The sequence below is a fragment of the Pseudophryne corroboree genome, chromosome 3 (assembly GCF_028390025.1).
Source record: "Pseudophryne corroboree isolate aPseCor3 chromosome 3, aPseCor3.hap2, whole genome shotgun sequence".
Taxonomy (NCBI): Eukaryota; Metazoa; Chordata; class Amphibia; order Anura; family Myobatrachidae; genus Pseudophryne; species Pseudophryne corroboree.
Window position 1 is genome coordinate 466,193,833 of NC_086446.1, and position 7,833 is coordinate 466,201,665.

A 7,833-nucleotide genomic window follows, 5' to 3' on the forward strand; every position below is an offset into this window, starting at 1 on the left:
TCTGTGATTTTCACGGTATAATAGGCTATTGAGCCTATATTAATGGCTGTTATTAACACTGTATAATAGGTTATTCAGCCTATATATTAATGTCGGTGATTATCACTGTATAATAGGCTATGGAGCCTATATTAAGGTCTGTGGTTATCACTGTATAATAGGCTTTTGAGCCTATATTAATGCTGTATAAATATATTAATGTCTGTAATTATCATAGGCTATGAGCTTATATATATATTTATTCATAGAGCATGTGTTGTACCCGGCCTGTGATTATACTGTATAATAGGCTATATTAACACGGAAACATTTGTAATTTGTTCTGTGATTATCAGGGTCAGCATGGCAAAGGGGCCATTTTAACCATGCTTCCTGTTGTTTTCCAGTGTGTAATTCTGGAACATTCCTGCCCTACATCTCTAAGCCACCAGAGGCGCAGGGGTGTTAGTGGGAATTTGGTTCGGGTTTCACATGCCCATGTGAACTGCTTTTCACATAAAGAATACTCTGGTTTCTCTTCAGATCGAATAAATCTTTCGCCTTTTACTAAAGATTTCCGTAGAGAGGAACAACCATGAGTTTCATATAAATATGTTGTTCAGCAATAAAATATATATATGACACATAACTTCAATAAGTCGTGCAAGTGTCTGTCCGTTGCCTATTGTGGTGTCTGTCTGCATAGCGAGTAAGGCTCTAGCGCAGACTAAAAATAATTTTAAAAATCCTATAAGCATGGGCAATTCAAATTAAAAGAGCGGTAACATCGGAGTCTCGGAAGTTACTCCGCCAGCTCTAACAAAAGACAGTCTTTCCAAAGGGCCAATTTCCCTTTGGGTACCAGAGTGTTTATTTAACTGGTCTTATAATTTAATGCACGATTCTATGTCAAATCTCACACCGATAACTACGAGTGAGAAGGGTACATTAGTCCAGCACTCAGATAGTGCGGGGTTTTTGACAACATACATTGCTAAATCCCAGTGAGTCAATGTCTCCATTTTTACAGAGACTGAGTAGACTCTAACCACTATTTAATCGTTTCCAAAATGACACGATCCGCCATTGGTAAATACGTCTGTGTCAAACATTATAAAGACCCAAGATACATTTGGGTCACTAGACTCTATGTATGGAAACAATGAGATCACTGTTAAAAGAAGCTGCAGAGTATATTTGTAAAGCTTCTGCTAACGCCGGTTACTTCGATTCTCACTTTTCATCGTCGCTAGTTTCAGCACGACAAGGCCAGAGCTTGTTTGGTCCTAAATTTGATATTCAGCCATTACCGCATCCAGTATCAAAACGGAAATACTTGTGCCGGCGTTTAATCCCTTTAGACTTCAGTTTTTTCAAGGCGGTGGTACAAAACAGTCACGCCTTGTAACGACAGGACGCTACAGTCAGCAAGCCAGTGGCTTGATGACCTCTTAGGCCATCTCCATTTTCCAATTGTGGAAGCGCGTCTTTACATGTTACATTTGCGGGGTTTCCAGACATCAACTCATGGATGTCTTAGCTAATTACAGATTAAAGGACAAGACTGCCTCTGTCGAACGGTTTGGCAGGTTGCCATTTAGTCTCTGCTGGTTTTCAGCTGTCTTTATAACCAGGCAGTAGTACACCAACAGAGTCAGGGTTACTTATTCCCCTCTGTTTGGGGTAACAAAACCAGACAGCTCCGTCGCAATCTCAATCAGCAAGTCACTTACTGCAGTTTGAAAATGGATTTTCTGCGGTTAGTATTTGCATATTGGAGCCACAAAATTGCATAATTGCACTTGATCTTCACAATGCGTATTTACCCATTCCGGTTTGTTCATCACAGGTTCTAGCGTTTGCAAAACGCCACAACCATTAACCATTTCAGGTCTACCGTTTGGCTTCTTGTCAACGCCTCGGGTATTTACCAAAGTGATGTTGGCAATCGTTCCATACTTAGACGATCTGCTCATAAGAGTTCTTCTAACTTAGACGATCTGCTCATAAGAACTCTGTCTCAACAGAGTTCCTCTAACTTGCGCTACTAATGTATACTGCGGTGGCAGGTCAAGTTCAAAAACAATCGCATCTAATTCCGTCTGAACGACGTCAATTCCTAGGTAAGATTATAAATACGGTAAATCAAAGACATTTACCTACTACACCAGCAAGAACAAATGTACATCTAGTAATTAGTGCAAAAGCCACGCACACTAGCGGTACATTGGTGTATTCGCCTGTTAAGAATAATGATGTGTTTTCAAAGCGCTTTAGTTCGCCGGCCTTCACTCGCGTTTCCCACAGAGGGGCGAGGGTGTATATACTCTGGACGAGAGTCTCAGAGGTTCAGGAGTTGTAGTTAAAAAAGATCAGCGACAGAGGTTCTAAAACGGATCACGACAGATTGCTGTCGATAAATGTCCTGGAACTCCGTGCAATTTACAATGCACTACAGGCTTCGCTTTCAGTCTGACCAAGTGCAGTCAGACAACGCAACGGGAGTTGCATACACAACAACCAGGGAGAACCAAGAAGCCGCATGGCAATGCGGCAGGTAACTCGAATCCTCAATTGCCCAGAACACCATTATGTGATGATGTCAACGGGGTTCATTCCGTGAGTGGACATCTGTTAGACAGATGATCTCACCCGTTAGGATTTATATCCTGAAAACTGGACATTAAATCCAAAGGTGTTTCATATGTGAGTCCACAGAAGGGGTTACCCTCAGGTATACATGATGGCATCTCGCCACAATTACAAAAGCTCAGTATGTGTACAAAACGACAGATCACAAGGGCAGTGGCGGTGGAGTCTCTCACATTCGTGTGGTCATTCAGCATCGTGTATCTGACTCCACCATTTTCCGCTGCTCTCTCCGTTGCCAAAACGGATCATAAGACAGTTCGTCACAGTCATACTAGTGATATCTCATGGGTTTCGGAGAGCTTGCTTCTCGAATCTCCAAGGAATACTTGCACACGATCTTGGCCCGCTCATAATACGTCCAACCTGTTACAACAGGGAACGTTCTTTTACCCATAGTTACCTATGTACCTATTACCTATGTACCGCAGCTGCGGTTGACGGGGTGGGGGTTCAGACCGCCCTCTTAAGAAAAGAAATAGGGCATTACAGTATCGGTTATACCAACCATGTTACGAGCTAGTAAGCCGCTTAAGGCAGCTCATTATTACAAAATTTGGTGTGCTTATATAGGTGGTAAAGCTCGGAAGTTTCCGACATCATCTTTCAAGTTACCCGTATTCTGTTATTTTACAAACGGGGTGGGATGGAGAACTGCGTTTATCTGCACTGAGGGTGCAGGTATCTGTGTGGTCAACTTATTTTCAAAGACGTTTGACTCTATTGCGTCTGTACACACCTTTCTACAAGGTGTCATCAAAGTGCAGCCTCCATTTATCCCACCTACAGCGCCAGGCGACTTGAGGTTGGGTTCAGATTTCTTACAGTTTTCATATTTTGAACCCTTACAACAAATGGGGATTAAGTTTCTCACTTGGGAAAACATTTTTCTTCTAGCCTTAGCTTCGGCAAGGATTTTGTTTTCATATTTGGGTGCCTTGTATTCCAAGCCACCGTATTTGAGTTTTCTCATGACAAAGCAGATCTTCGGACGAATTCCGCTTTCTTATTCTTCACACCAATATACCAATAGTGGTTCCTGTGTTGACAGCACATTCTAGAATTCTGAATGTGGTACACGCATTACGCGTCTATATGTCCCGAACGTCTACAGTACGTGATACGGATACGTTGTTTGTTCTCTATGATGCGGCCAACTGGGGTTAGCCAGTTTCTCAGCAGACATTATCCAGTTGGATAATAATGACTACAAGTCAGGCTTACTTTAAGGCTAAGTTACAGTCGCCTACGTCAGTAATAGCTCATCCCACAGGTTCTGGGGGAATGTCAGACCCAGCGGGTCGTGGAGCGTCTACGACGCGGCTACATAGCCTTCAGTGCACCACGTTTGTGCACGTTTACACGTTATGAATGGTTGCGGCATCAGCATCTAGCTTTGGCTGCCTACTGTTACAAGTGTCAAACAGCTCTCCCGCCCACGAGGGAAGCTTTGGTACGTCCCAAGAGTACTCCAGTGACCCCTAGTGGATGAAAAAGAAAATATGATTTTGGTACTTACCAGGTAAATCCTTTTCTTTGAATCCATAGGGGGCACTGGACGCCCACCCAGAGCAGTTTTACCTGGGTTGTTTTAAGCTCAGAGGAGCTTAGGGTAACACGGTTTACCTGGTTTGTATTAAGCTCAGAGGAGCTTATGGTAACACATTTTCACCGATTGGTTCAAACTATAAAGGTCTATCGGTTATGCTGTCAACTGTTTAGTTGACATTAACGTTATGGGTCAACTTTGTTGTTGTCCGTTATGTTATAGGAATTCTCCATTGTCAACCTCTCTATAGTAGTTCGCTCAGTAAAAACACTGGGTTCGTACACTGAGGTACTCTGGGATATGGAGGGGTGGAGAGTTCTAAATTTAAATATTCAGTGCCTTTGTTCTGCTACGCCGTCCATATCCCAAGAGTACTCCAGTGCCCCCTATGGATTCAAAGAAAAGGATTTACCTGGTAAGTACCAAAATCATATTTTCTCTGACGTCCTAGTGGATGCTGGGGACTCCGTCAGGACCATGGGGATTAGCGGCTCCGCAGGAGACAGGGCACAAAAATAAAGCTTTAGGATCAGGTGGTGTGCACTGGCTCCTCCCCCTATGACCCTCCTCCAAGCCTCAGTTAGGTTTTTGTGCCCGTCCGAGCAGGGTGCAATCTAGGTGGCTCTCCTAAAGAGCTGCTTAGAAAAAGTTTTTAGGTTTTTTAGTTTACAGTGAGTCCTGCTGGCAACAGGCTCACTGCAACGAGGGACTTAGGGGAGAAGAAGTGAACTCACCTGCGTGCAGGATGGATTGGCTTCTTAGGCTACTGGACACCATTAGCTCCAGAGGGATCGAACACAGGCCCAGCCATGGAGTCCGGTCCCGGAGCCGCGCCGCCGACCCCCTTGCAGATGCCGAAAAGTGAAGAGGTCCAGAAACCGGCGGCAGAAGACTTTTCAGTCTTCATGAGGTAGCGCATAGCACTGCAGCTGTGCGCCATTGTTGTCACACACTTCACACCAGCGGTCACGGAGGGTGCAGGGCGCTGCGGGGGGCGCCCTGGGCAGCAATGAGAATACCTTGTTCTGGCTAAAAAAATACATCACATATAGCCCCTGGGGCTATATGGATGTATTTCACCCCTGCCAGGTCTCACAAACACCGGAGAAGAGCCCGCCGAAATAGGGGGCGGGGCCTATCTCCTCAGCACACAGCGCCATTTTCCTGCTCAGCTCCGCTGCGAGGAAGGCTCCCAGGACTCTCCCCTGCACTGCACTACAGAAACAGGGTAAAACAGAGAGGGGGGGGGGCACTTTTTTGGCGTTTTTTGATATATTAAGCTGCTATAAGGGAGACAACACTTCTATAGGGTTGTTCCTATATATTTATAGCGCTTGGGTGTGTGCTGGCAAACTCTCCCTCTGTCTCCCCAAAGGGCTAGTGGGGTCCTGTCTTCGATAAGAGCATTCCCTGTGTGTCTGCTGTGTGTCGGTACGTGTGTGTCGACATGTATGAGGACGATGTTGGTGTGGAGGCGGAGCAATTGCCGGTAATGGTGATGTCACCCCCTAGGGAGTCGACACCGGAATGGATGGCTTTGTTTATGGAATTACGTGATAATGTCAGCACATTACAAAAATCAGTTGACGACATGAGACGGCCGGCAAACCAGTTAGTACCTGTACAGGCGTCTCAGACACCGTCAGGGGCTGTAAAACGCCCTTTACCTCAGTCGGTCGACACAGACCCAGACACGGACACCGAATCTAGTGTCGACGGTGAAGAAACAAACGTATTTTCCAGTAGGGCCACACGTTATATGATCACGGCAATGAAGGAGGCTTTGCATATCTCTGATACTGCATGTACCACAAAAAGGGGTATTATGTGGGGTCTGAAAAAACTACCTGTAGTTTTTCCTGAATCAGACTAATTGAATGAAGTGTGTGATGAAGCGTGGGTTAACCCCGATAGAAAACTGCTAATTTCAAAGAAGTTATTGGCATTATATCCTTTCCCGCCAGAGGTTAGGGCGCGCTGGGAAACACCCCCTAGGGTGGATAAGGCGCTCACACGCTTATCAAAACAAGTGGCGTTACCGTCTCCTGAAACGGCCGCCCTCAAGGATCCAGCGGATAGGAGGCTGGAAACTACCCTGAAAAGTATATACACTCATACTGGTGTTATACTGCGACCAGCCATCGCCTCTGCATGGATGTGCAGTGCTGGGGTGGTTTGGTCGGATTCCCTGACTGAAAATATTGATACCCTAGATAGGGACAGTATTTTATTGACTTTAGAGCAATTAAAGGATGCTTTTCTTTATATGCGAGATGCTCAGAGGGATATTTGCACTCTGGCATCGAGAGTAAGTGCGATGTCCATATCTGCCAGAAGAAGTTTATGGACGCGACAATGGTCAGGTGATGCGGATTCCAAACGGCATATGGAAGTATTGCCGTATAAGGGGGAGGAATTATTTGGGGTCGGTCTATCGGATTTGGTGGCCACGGCAACAGCCGGGAAATCCACCTTTTTACCTCAGGTCCCCTCGCAACAGAAAAAGACACCGTCTTTTCAGCCGCAGTCCTTTCGTTCCTATAGGAACAAGCGGGCGAAAGGACAGTCATATTTGCCCCGAGGCAAAGGAAAGGGTAAGTGAGTGCACCAAGCAGCTTCTTCCCAGGAGCAGAAGCCCTCCCCGGCTTCTGCAAAGCCCTCAGCATGACGTTGGGGCTTTACAAGCGGACTCAGGGGCGGTGGGGGGTCGACTCAAGAATTTCAGCGCACAGTGGGCTCACTCACAGGAGGACATCTGGATCCTGCAGACAGTATCTCAGGGTTACAGGTTGGAATTCGAGAAGTCTCCCCCTCGCCGGTTCCTAAAGTCTGCTCTGCCAACGTCTCCCTCAGACAGGGCGACGGTATTGGAAGCCATTCACAAGCTGTATTCTCAGCAGGTGATAGTCAAGGTACCCCTCCTACAACAGGGAAAGGGGTATTATTCCACACTATTTGTGGTACCGAAGCCGGACGGCTCGGTAAGACCTATTCTAAATCTGAAATCTTTGAACCTGTACATACAAAAATTCAAGTTCAAGATGGAGTCACTCAGAGCAGTGGTAGCGAATCTGGAAGAAGGGGACTTTATGGTGTCCCTGGACATCAAGGATGCTTACCTGCATGTCCCAATTTGCCCTTCACATCAAGGGTACCTCAGGTTCGTGGTGCAAAACTGTCATTATCAGTTTCAGACGCTGCCGTTTGGATTGTCCACGGCACCTCGGGTCTTTACCAAGGTAATGGCCGAAATGATGTTTCTTCTGCGAAGAAAAGGCGTATTAATTATCCCTTACTTGGACGATCTCCTGATAAGGGCAAGGTCCAGGGAACAGCTGGGGGACGTAGTAACACTAACCCAAGTAGTGCTGCAACAGCACGGGTGGATTCTGAATTTTCCAAAATCTCAATTGACCCCGACGACACGTCTGCTGTTCCTGGGAATGATTCTGGACACGGTTCAGAAAAAGGTGTTTCTTCCGGAGGAGAAAGCCAGGGAGTTATCCGAACTTGTCAGGAACCTCCTAAAACCAGGGAAAGTGTCTGTGCATCAATGCACAAGAGTCCTGGGAAAGATGGTGGCTTCTTACGAAGCAATTCCATTCGGCAGATTCCACGCACGAACTTTTCAGTGGGATCTGCTGGACAAATGGTCC

The 7,833-nt window shown here is 46.1% G+C and overlaps 1 non-coding gene across 1 annotated transcript; it reads left to right on the top strand.

The window, feature by feature from the left end:
- Window positions 1–502: 502 nt before the first annotated feature.
- Window positions 503–623, top strand: LOC134899873 (U5 spliceosomal RNA). The gene has a single exon (XR_010173422.1). It is a non-coding gene; the product is annotated as a U5 spliceosomal RNA (small nuclear RNA).
- The last annotated feature ends 7,210 nt before the right edge of the window (window positions 624–7,833 follow it).